Below are 11,977 nucleotides of genomic sequence, written 5' to 3'. Positions count from 1 at the left end.
CGCCGCCGCCGCGGCCGCCGCCGCCGTCGCCGCCATTTTCCCAGAGCGAGAGGCAGTGACACTGAGCGGGCGCAGGGGGCCGAGTCGGAGACCGTGCCTGAGTTCGGGAGCGGCAACAGAGGGGGCATAGACACTCTGAGCAGCCTTGCGGTCGCCTCTGCGTTCCTGTTGACTATCTGGGTGCCCCCTCCCCTACTCCTTGATTGCTGGTGAAGAGGCTGCGCGCTGCTGTTTGGGGAGGGGGTGTGTGGAGCCGGGTCCTGTGTCCGCAGTGGCTGCTGTCGGGGGGTCGTCTGTTCGCGGAGGTGTGGAGAGACTCCTTGGGGGTCGAGCAGATAACGGGGTTCGGGTGTCTGTTGTGTGAACATCGCAGGTCAGTGCTTGTCGTCTCCTTGGGAGTTCTTGGGGTTTGCGGGGTGGAGGGACGCGTGTTTCAAGAGGGAGGGGGCTTTCTCATTTTTATCCTTCCGGGGGGTGTTGGGGGGAGTCGACGCTGACTCTCAGGTGTCTGGGCTGGGGCAAGACGTTGCTTGGTTGAATCGAATTTATCCTTTCTCTTCCCTGTCCCTGGAAAGGGAGCATTATGGCGGGTTTTAGGGTTGGGGAAAGGGGAAACTGGCAGTTAAACCCCCTTGAGAGTGGGAGTTAGGGAGGGGGCGCACTCCTCATTGGCAGCGGGTTAAGGCCGCTTGGGTGAGGAGGGAGGCTTGTGACTGTTAGCGGGGTTTGTGTCGAAGTGGTCCCAGGAGCTGCCAGCTCTCCGTTTCCTCGACCGCATCTTGTTCAGGTGCTCAGAAGCCGTATAGGCCCCATTTTCTTCTCCCATTTCTTGGCTGGCAGTCTCTGGTATAATTTTCAGGTAAATACGAAGGGGGTTAAAAGGACGCTCTGGGTCTCTATCTCCCTTTGTGGGAGAACGAGACAGCTCCTCATCCTCTCCGGGAGAGGGTAAACCCGCCCCTGAGGTGGTCACCCCAGTACCCAGCCTTCTCAGTCTCCTCCCCCACTCCTCTTGCATTATCGCCGTCCTTTACTGTACCGGAGGCTTAGAATCCACAATATGGCACATTTCAGAAAAGCTTATTTTGACCAAGGGATTGGCACAAACACTGTGGCAGCAGATACAGAAGAGAAACAAACGGCTCACTGTGCTAAACGGGGGAGGGGGAGAGAAAAAACAATCCGGAGTGCTCTCTTCCACTGGCCTCAGTTCCGTAGAGATCCGTTCTTGCTAAAGTCTGTCTTAAGAATGATAATTTAAAGTCGAAGAGAAATCGCTAGAGTTCGCTTTGGAGTAAATCCCGGGTTGGTTTTTTTTGTTTTTTGTTTTTTGTTTTTTGTGTTTTTTTTTTTGCCTATTTCCCCCCCTTTTAGAGATGTGAATAACGTAAGGTGTTGGAGTTCTGGAGACCTTGGAGAGAATTAAGTGAGGTGCATTCAACTCTAGGCTGGAGACATCAATACCTAATTGGAAAATAGTCCCGTTTTTTCCCTTATTTTCCGAGATGGGAAGTAAAAAGTGAAATTTCCCTCTTTTGTCCTTTACAGATTCTAAAAATGGCGGCCCCAGGCTGATGTTGTGGTAATCTAATCAGCTCGGGTCCTCCACACCCCATGCAGTGCGTTTGTCTGCAGCATATTACAGGCTTATTATGTTTACATGAAAAGACTGTGCTGCTTTTCTTTCCCGAATAGTTTACAAAAATGTGTTGATTTTACTGCAAATTACAACGCTGTGTTTTAGTTGATTAATTTTGTTGGTTTTTCCTGAGAGGCAAATGAAATGACACCACTTTCAAAAAAAATAATAAAAAACACTCAGGTAGCCTTAGAAATTTGAGTAGTGAGGATAGGTGCACTTAAATATTCAAAAAAAATTACTTGGGACAAATATTAGTTTCTGCTCGTTTAATCCGAGTGTCTTTTATTCGCTGTGCTAAAGTAAGTTAAATGTTGAATAAGTGTGTAAGTGCAACATTTTGTGTGAGTAGATGTTTTAATTTAGAGTGTAATGTTTCCCATCCAACACTTGACCAATTTTATGAATTTTGGTTTTTGTACTCTTTCAGATTAATTTTTAGGGAGCTGTACAAACAAGCCTAAACCTGTTACTTCACTGGGTGTGGAGATGCTTGTTCTTCTCACTATTATATTTTGCATCCATGTTTCTCATATATTTAAGCATTCTTTATGCATTTTCTAAGTTTGTATATTTCACGAAGCTCCATGCTTTGCTGCCTTTTAAAATTGTTTTATAGCATGCAATCATAATTATGTAAGTAAAAAAGTAAGGCTTTAGTTCTTGATACCCCGCCCTGTACCCATTTACCTATTATGGGATGTGGAACTTAGTCTGTTTTAATAGACTAAATAAAAGCCATACCATAATATAGAGTCTTGAATCCATTTTATGCTAATTTCAGTATCTTACAGATGGAGGCAGAAAATTGAATGGTGTTACTTAACAATATTTTTAAAAGTGGGAATGATTAGAATTTATTTTTGGAGTGGAAGGGTGATCTTTTTGGCCTGGACTCAGCAGCGAGATATCAGTGGGCCATTAATGGCATTTAATGACCATTCTGATGTGGAATAACTGAAAGATGAGTAGTTATTGAAATCTAGTAGTTCTTGAAAAGGTTGGAGGGTACACACCCTTTCATGATTCTTTTATTCCACAGTAAATTCTGCTCCAATATTTACAACGGAATAAGGGAATCATGAAGTTCGTATATGAACTAGTTGTCTGTTGTACAAAATAATTGTAGCAATCACTGCCTTAGTTTCTTCATGGAAGACAGTGTACAACTGTACTTAGAATCTTTGGGATGTTTTAGTATGAAATGAAATGTTGGTGGGTAGTGGGAGAGTTTATGTAGGGATTTGGGGTCAATACTCATTTGTATGTGCTCTGATCGTATAAGTCTAGATCCATAACTGCTGGGTAAGGATTGTGCATTTATTTTATGGACTACGTAGTTACAATCTGTGGTTCAGAAGGTTGGTACTTTAAACTTGCTATCTATGGTAGGAAATCAGTATACTCTTAAGGAAATTTAGTTTATGTAGCCATGGAAAGGAACACTGTATACACCCATTGTTTTTTCTTGATAGTGACCTTGATCAGCTCTAGACACACAAAGCATTTGGACTTATTTGGCTTCAAATAAACAATACCAAGTTAGAAATTATAAGAAAAGCTGCCTTGACTCTATTAGCTTTCTTCATACTAGCCTGCTTCATTGCTTTGTATTTTGTTTCTTTTGATATATTTTTTGAATGTATTGTACTCTTTTAAATAGTTACTTTATAAATAACATGGCTATAAGTGTTTGGTTTTTGTTAATGTGTATGTACCCCATTGACCATCTGTGTTTTAAATTAGAAATTGTAGGCGCAATTTTTTTTTAAAAAGGTTAAGTGTAATTTTTTCTGAGTGAGTTTTGAAACATTCGGTCTCTTGAGGGAAAACTAGTCAAATAGTCTTTGTTCTTAGAGTAGCTAAAGTTGAGGGATTAGGTGTTTGTCTGTTTAAGTGGATTTGTAGAAAATCATAATGTAATTGGTGAGCAAATTTTATTTTTAGAGACTGTAGTTTGATCATACTTCCCTTTTGTTGTCAGTGTAAGTTATAGGATCCCTTTGATCTCAGTTTAAGTTAGAACCTTTACAGGGCTCCTGTATTTCCCTTCAACTCTTAAGATTTCTGATAACTCCCTCACAATTTTGCCTTGTTTGTCTTAGAGCTTCCAGCTGGAGAATTTTTCCATGTATATACTAAAGCAAGCTCTAGGACTTCTTGGATCTAAAATGAGGAAGTGAGGGGAAGAGCCAATTAATAAGTTAGGAGAAATTCTTCCTTTAACACATAACCTTAGTGGTCTTAGTGAAAGTCTAACTTCTTAAATTGGCTTTTTATTTCTAAGAATAATGTACCCATTTCATGCATCAAACTCTTAAACGTATGGTTTTATTTTTAAAAGTGTGTTATGTAAATCCTAACAGCTCTGCTTTTCTGGAAGTTACTGCTAGGACTTTAATGTGTACTGTCATTGTGTGTTTAAAATGGAGAAAACCAAAAGGACTTTGAAGAGCTATCACAAACTGCTAAAGAAATGTTAGTATGTAATTTTTACAAAAGATGCTGTTTATTTTTTTTTTTAAATATTTTAGTAATGTGTAATTAGCTTTTATCTCCAAAGGATTTATTCACAATAGAGAGTAGGTGCTCAATTATTTTTTGAGTTTAAAGCTTTCATTTGAGCAAACACATCTCAAATATTCAGGGTGATCAGGGACTTTTCTTTGTTACATGTTAGGAAAAGCGTTTAATACTTGTATTCAGGGAGACTTGTTAATATTGACTATAGAATTATTTTTATTTTGTGGTAAAATTTTTTTTTATATTGGTTGGCAAAATAACAAGGATACTATTTTAGGTGCTGCTGTATAAATGTTAGCTTTTAGGCTGGTTTGAAATTGGAGTGGCTCACAACTTTTTACTGTCTCTTGTAATGTACAAATGTTGGGAAGAGACTTATTTTTTTTTAATATTAAAAGGATAGTATATATTACCTAAAAACTTAATGTGGAAGAGCAATATTTATGGTTGAAAATAGTTTTTTAGTGCACCAAATTTGAAGTAACCATATTTAACTAAAAATCTTGCTATTGCCATTAAACAGTATTTTACAGACAGGTAGGAATTAACCAAAAGAATTTTTTTGTTGTTATTGTGAGCATTTGTGATCAGTTCTACATAAAAAGTCAAAATGATGATGACTCAGGTTAACTTAATTAGATGTTGTTTGTATCTTTAAGAATATGAGAAGTATTTATTAACCGTTAGTAAATAGGATGCTTTTTACTTAAGTGAGAGTCAAGAAAATAGGTGGGTCTTATATTTCACTTGATAAATATTTTCACTTAATATGAAATCAGTTTTTTTTTCCTCGGAGGGGTCATAAATCAAATTTTATTTTTAAGACAGTTTGGGAAAGCTATTTTTATATTGTTAGGTGAATTTTACAACTTTATTGCAAAATCTGATTTGATTATTTACAAAAACTAGTTGAGCTGTTTGGGATCTTGAACTTTTCAATGCAACAGGTCAGTCAGAATTCTTTTTTGATGTGTTCAATTAAGATGCCATTGAAAACAGACATTATGACTTTTAATGCATAAATAGTATGTAATAATTCAATGAGTAATCAAGTCCATGTCTATTATTTTTAGTTAAAATATTTATTTTTGCATTTTAAAATTGTTTCACATGTGAAATTTGGATTTAAGACAGGACCTGAGAAACAAAATGATTTATGCAGCTTTCTTTGTTCTAGTTTTACAGTTGGAGAAGACAGAGAATTTTCTAGCAACTCTTAGATGTTTGCTTAGAGTTAATCCAAAGGAATAAACATCTTGGTCCTGAAGTTTATTATTGAGAAAGAACATTAAGTAATCACACCTGTGTTATAGCTAACTTGGTTGCATTTAAGGTCTGAGCCTGTGGCATAAAATTAAGTAATAGAACAGTGGGATTGAGGTAGTTTTGGTTTGTGGTACTCATAACATAAAGTTCAAGTTCACATAATTATATTATGTAACATTTTATTTGAGACGAGAAAAATTTTTATTAATTTTTAAATCTATTTTGGCTTTTGTTTTCAAAAGGTATTTAAAACATAATTTTTATTTAAAGACTTTTAACTGAATTTACCATAAATTATTTTAAACTTATTTAAGTTAAGTAAGTTTTTAGCTTTGCACAGTGGCAGTATTGTAGCCAGTGAGGTTTATCTGAGGCATGATTATTGCTAATTGAGTTAAGTAAATTTAAAGATTAAATCTTTTCCCATTTGTCTTACTGGTCTAACAATCATGTAAAGCCTAGTATCAGTGGTTTTTAGCAAAAAGTGAGGAATGTGGTGAAAAGAATTAACTATTATCACTTAGGATGTTTTCGGAAAATAGTTTTGTTTTTTCAAAATTTTATGTATTAGGACACTGTATATGAGAAAGATACACTTTCCTAATATTTTTTCTTATTTCACCGACTAATAATGAAATATAATAGTTTCTAATTTTGATTTCACAGAGAGACCTCTTAAATTCCTCTTGTCCTGCTTTATATGTCATTCAAAGAAAGACAAGTTTCAGGAATTTGAAAACCCATTTTCTCTTTAAAGATGTTGCAAAGGATGGGAAGATTCTTGATGTGACTGATTTGAATGGTTGGGACTCTGCTTCATTAGCTGTAAATTGATGGGGGTCTGAGGTTGGTCTGATACATAGTAGCTCTTCTTGAGAAAATAAGATTGTTCCTTTTGAATTATTTGCTTTTCTGCTGCTTCTCTTTAAATGAATCTGTGTAATTGGCTGAATTGACAGCCTTATTACATCTTTACCATTAAGCCCCCAGCAAAACCATATTTTTCAAGCACAGACAAAAGATGAATTTAAGTAGCTGCTATTTCCCTTGTACTGTTTATTTCTACTCCTTAAAAGCCTGCTGTTTCAGGGTTTGTTTGGATGCAGGGTACAGAAATCACCTCCAACCAGCTTAAGTAAAAGATTTGTTATAAGACTATAGGGAAATCTTAGAGAACTTTTTTGAAGAAAAGTACCGTTGGACCTCACAGGAATTGGCAAGGTGTCAGTGAGCCACTGTGCTCCATCTTGAGCCCTTTAATTAGCTGTGACTGGTTAAGGAGATGGTGGTAGGGTGGGTATTTGTGGTGTGGGGGAATTTGCTTGGATGGAGAGTAAGAGACGGACATCTAATTCATCGTGGAACAATTGCCTTTTTTCAGGGATGTTCAAATGTACTCGAGAGGGCCTCTATAACTAAATAATTAGTATCAAATTGATGATTCCACTTTTTAATTTAATTTATTTTAAATGTATTTTTTTTAATGTTTATTTTTGAGAGAGAGAGAGAAGGGGGAGGGCCAGAGAGAGGGAGACAGAGGATCCCAAGTGGCTCCGTGCTGACAGCAGAGAGCCCAGTGCGAGGCTTGAACTCACTAGCTGTGAGAGCACGGCCTGAGCCGAAGTTGGACGCTCACCTGTCTGAGCCACTCAGGCACCCCCTCCACTTTTTAATTTTAAAAATACAAGTATTATATATAAATATATGCATGTGTTTTGAGGAATACTCCCAATACCAGTTTAATTTTTTATTTTATTAAAACAATTCTTTAATATTTAATTTAATTGAGAGCAAGAGAGCAGGGGAGGGCAGAGAGAGAGGGAGACACAGAATCTAAAGCAGGCTCCAGGCTCTGATCTGTCAGCACAGAGCCCGATGTGCGGCTTGAACTCAGAACCATGAGATCGTGACCTGAGCTGAAGTCGGACGCCTAACCGACTGAGCCACCCAGGCGCCCCTTAATTTTTTATTTTAAAGTAATTTCAGGCTTACAGAAGTTACATGAATACTACAAAACTTCTTATACCCTTTATTCACATCCCCTGATTTTTAACATTTTGTCACCTTTGCTTTATTATTCTCTCTATGCATGTAAAAAAAAATTCTTAACTAGAGTAGATTGCATATAAGATGCTGTCTTATACTTAAATATGCATTTTTAAAGATCAAGCATCTTTTCTTAGGTAACCAGAGTGGTTAAACTTAGGAAGTTTGGCATTGATATAATTCTTTTTATCTAGTCTGTTGTCCATATTCCGTTTTCATCAGTTGTCCCAATTATGTCCTTGATTAGCACTTTTTTTTCTGGTGCAGTCGCCAATTCAGGATCACGGATTGCATTTAGTTCTCCGATCTCTTTGTCTTTCATGACATTGGCAAGCTAGCTATTTATACAGTGCCCCTCAATTGGGTTTATCTAAGGTTTCTTCATGATTAGATTCAGGTTTTGCATTTTTGGCTGGAATACTAGATAAGCAGTATGTGTTAAGGTGTTTAGTAGTTTTTCCATTGTATAGTTACTGTTTCTCATTTTGCCTTTATTAAGTAATTTGTGGGAAGATATTTTGAGATTGTGTAAATATTCTGGTCCCTGTCATACTTTCTTAGATTTAGTGTCTATAGGTGATTCTTGCTTAAATAAGTTTTTACTTTGCGTCTGTATATACACCGAAGTTCTTAGCAGTGATTTGTGACTGAGTAATTGGAATTGTGGGAGTTTTCTTTTCTCTTCTGATTTTTCTGAGACATATGGATAGCTTTTGTAATCAAAAACAGATGAAAAAAATTGAAGGAAAGTATAGATAATTTGGATAGTATCAGATATTATTCTTGCACAGTTTTCTACATAAATGTGGGTTTAAAATAGCTTTCTGAATGCTGATCTAATTTGAAATTCAGAATATAGAAAATAAGTGCTTAGGTTGTTAAATTATTTTTAAAAAATTATGACGTTCCAATTCCTTATTTAGCTTTTAGAATTATTGCTAAATGAGCTTTGAATTACAGTTATGTTTAGGTTTATGATTTGCTACTAATGCTAGCACTTTGATTTCTAAGACTGAAAATACATATTTTAATTATGGTGTTACTCCCCTTCCTCCATTAAAAAAAAAATCCTTGAAGTAATTCTTTTGAAGAAAAGTATTTTTTTTCTGAAATTGAGATAAGTTCTTTTTGTTTTAACATACATGCAAGTTTGATGTTTTATTTATTTTTTTTTTAAATATTTATTTTTGAAAGAGAGAATGCACACCTGCGTGAGCCGGGGAGGGCCAGAGAGAGAGGGACAGAGGATCCCAAGCGGCTCTGTGCTGACAGTGCAGAGCCTGATTCACGGCTCTAACTCAGGAACCTTGAGATCATGACTTGAGCCAAAGTTGGACACTCAACCGGCTGAGCCACCCAGGCGTCCCCAAGTTTGCTCTTTAAAAAGGTTAGTGAGATGGTACACTTTAACAAAGCAGAGCCTCAAACATCTATAACTCTTAGGACAAAGTGGTACGTGATTTTGGAATAAATACAATACTCATTCTGGAAAAGTTCAGAAGGACAAGAAAGGGACAAGAAACAGGAAAAACACTGATTCAAACTTTAATTACATTATAGTGATACTTTTATCAGTTTTGTATAGTGATAGCAAGATATTCATAGTGAACTTGGATGAATTTGAATATTTTACTGATGTGAATGAAAATTACTAATTTGATTGGAAATTTTCAGAGAGAATGGGAGAAGAAAATTTGAGACTTGTGAATACTTGTAGAGTGGAGATTATATCTTTTAAAACTTAAAATTTCAGGGCACATGGGTGACTTCGTCAGTTAAGTGTCCAACTTTGGCTCAGGTCATGATCTCACAGTCTGTGAGTTTGAGCCCCACGTCAGGCTCTGTGCCAACAGCTCAGAGCCTGGAGCCTGCTTCAGATTCTGTGTCTCCTTCTCTCTCTGTCCCTACCCCACTCCCACTCTGTCTCTCTGAAGAATAAAATAAAAACATAAAAAAAAATTTCCTTGGGAGAAAATTAAGGTAATCATATTTCAAATAAGGAGGATTAATAAGATGATATAGTTGATTCTTAGTATTTTGCAGGTGCTTAATTAATTTAAAACTCATTTGAATCAACTGTATCTATCTGTGTCTTAAGAGAATGAAAGTTCAGTTTGTAAAACTACCAAATCTTACCCATTATCTTAACAAAGTACAGGGTGAAAGGTGCAAAAGCAAATCCTATGATAAACAGGATTTTCTTTTAAGCCACAACCCCCATCCTGGACATGTAAAATAGCACCCTATTAAAGTTAAAATGTTTTTTTTTCTTAGAGTTTATTCACTTATTTTTGACAGAGGGAGAGAGAATCCCAAGCAGGCTTAAATGCCAGGCTTGAACTCACAAATCATGAAATAATGACCTGAGCTAAAATCAAGAGTCAGACACTTAACTGACTGAGCTACCCAGACGTACCCTATTGACTGAAGTTAAGAAACCAGAGTTAGAATTGATTGGTGAGATCTTTTAGTGAGCTATTTTTCATTGTGGCCCAGGGACCCCATGTGTTATTTATGTAGAGTGCTTATTAAACATTCTTGGGCCCAATTCCAGACCTACTTAATTACATCTAGTGGAGCCATGAATTTGCATTTTAGTTACTAGTCTCAGAAATTTTTATACTGTTCTAGTTCTTTCCTTTTATTTTACAACTAGACCAAATCCCAGGGAGGTTAAATAATTTTCTCTAGGTCATATAGTTAGATAGTGGTTGATCAAGGATTGAAATTTAGGTCATGATTCTTGATGCTTTAAACTTTTCCAAGAAACCATGCTGACTGCCCTCTTGAGAAGCCAGGCCACTATTTTTAGGTTCTCTGAATGAGGGAATACTTGTCTTTGTGCAATGTCATGTGACAGACTCTATATGTTTAGTGTTTCTGTACATCCTAATTCAAGATGATCTGTTGGTTTCCAGAACCCACGAGTTATTTGGTTAAGAGTCTTGGATTGGAATTGTAGCAGTACAAATTGTGATCAAGTTACAGTGAGCCTTGAATGCCATGATAAAAGATTATGGCCTTTATGGGGAAGTTGCTGAAAAATTTGCTTTGGGGAGTGACATACTGGGACATGCTTATTTATCCCCTCCAATTCTTAAGATCATGCAAGTGTTATATGCTTATTAAAAGAGCTCAAACAATACTTCTTTAGAGGCAATATTGCACAGGGCTTAAGAGTAGATACTAGAACTACAATCAAACCAGGTTGTATTGCCTAGTGACCTGGGCAAGTTAGTTATCTTTTAGTGCATTAGTTGATCTGCAAAATTGAGGTAACAGTAGAGCTTATCTTATACAGTCGTTTTGAGAATTCAGTGTTAATATGTGTACAATTCTTAGTAGGCTCTCCAGCTGTTTGTGTTGTAGTTGTTTCTTGAAAAAACAGAACCATCCCTAGTGTCTCTTATATGCTGAGGTGATCACTATTTATAGCTTATATATTTTTCCTAAAGTGTTTTACATAGATACAGTAGAAAATTCTTACCTTCATTTAAAATATGTTTTTTAAAAAATTAATGTTTTATTTATGTATTTATTTATTTTTGAGAGAAAAAGAGGCAGAGAGAGAGATACAGAATCCAAAGCAGGCTTCAGGCTCTGAGCTGTCAGTACAGAGCCCGATGTGGGGCACGAACTCACAAACTGTGAAATCGTGACCTGAGTCAAAGTTGGATGTGTAACCCACTGAGCCACCCAAGTACCCTTCATTTAAAAAATATTAATGCTGGGGGTGCCTGGGTGGCTCAGTCAGTTACACGTCCGACTTCAGCTCAGGTCTTGTGGTTCATGAGTTCCAGCCCTGCATTGGGCTCTGTGCTGATAGCTCAGAGCATGGAGCCTGCTTCCAATTCTGTGTGTGTCTCTCTCTCTGGCCCTCTCCCTTGCTTGCACTCTGTCTCTCCCAAAGATAAGTAAACATTAAAAAAATACTTAAAAAATATTAATGCCAATTGAATGTTGAATGATGTAACCTTTGTGCTGCCTCCACTTGTTGAGTTCAGTGCTCATAAAAGTCATATGTTTGTTTCCAAATTGGCTAATCCTATTGTACTTGTATTGTGTTTATATTATTAGGTATAATTAAACCATTGATAAATGAATGTGAAAAGAGAGTTGTATTTTTTTTTAAGTTTATTTATTTTGAGAGAGTGAGAGCGCGCCCGCATGCGTAATCAGAGAGGGGCAAAGAGAAAGGAGAGAGAATCCCAGGCAGGCTCCCTTTATCACGAAGCCTGACAGAGGCTCACTTCCACAAACCGTGAGATCTTGACCTCAGCTGATATCAAGAGTCTGAACCTTAACTGACTGAGCCACCCAGGCATCCCTGAGAATTGACGCAAACTAAGTTAATTACTTTGGAAAACTTGTTAAAGATACATTAATTGTCAAAGAAAGTTGTTAGGTGTGGGTAAGGTAACTAAAATAATACAAATCCAAATCTAGAAGGAGATCTGCATTCTCATTGCTTCACAGGTGTCTAAGTAATTTGTTACCTTGAAA

At 36.9% G+C, this 11,977-nt stretch overlaps 2 protein-coding genes and 1 pseudogene across 3 annotated transcripts in view; 2 read left to right on the top strand and 1 right to left on the bottom strand.

Annotated features, from left to right (window-relative positions):
* The window catches only part of SRPK2 (SRSF protein kinase 2), a 389,837-nt gene that overhangs the window by 34,887 nt on the left and 342,973 nt on the right, over window positions 1-11,977 (bottom strand). The window lies entirely within an intron of this gene.
* KMT2E (lysine methyltransferase 2E (inactive)) overlaps window positions 39-11,977 on the top strand; it is a 99,464-nt gene continuing 87,525 nt past the window's right edge. For both annotated transcript variants that reach the window (XM_049642809.1, XM_049642810.1), the window contains exon 1: window positions 39-373. The gene's annotated coding sequence lies outside the window, so the exon portion shown is untranslated. The remainder of the gene's footprint in view (window positions 374-11,977) is intronic.
* On the top strand, window positions 5,757-5,822 carry LOC125931201 (uncharacterized; annotated as a pseudogene).

This window comes from Panthera uncia, chromosome A2 (genome assembly GCF_023721935.1).
Source record: "Panthera uncia isolate 11264 chromosome A2, Puncia_PCG_1.0, whole genome shotgun sequence".
Classification (NCBI taxonomy): Eukaryota; Metazoa; Chordata; class Mammalia; order Carnivora; family Felidae; genus Panthera; species Panthera uncia.
This window is presented reverse-complemented; position numbering and strand designations above follow the sequence as displayed.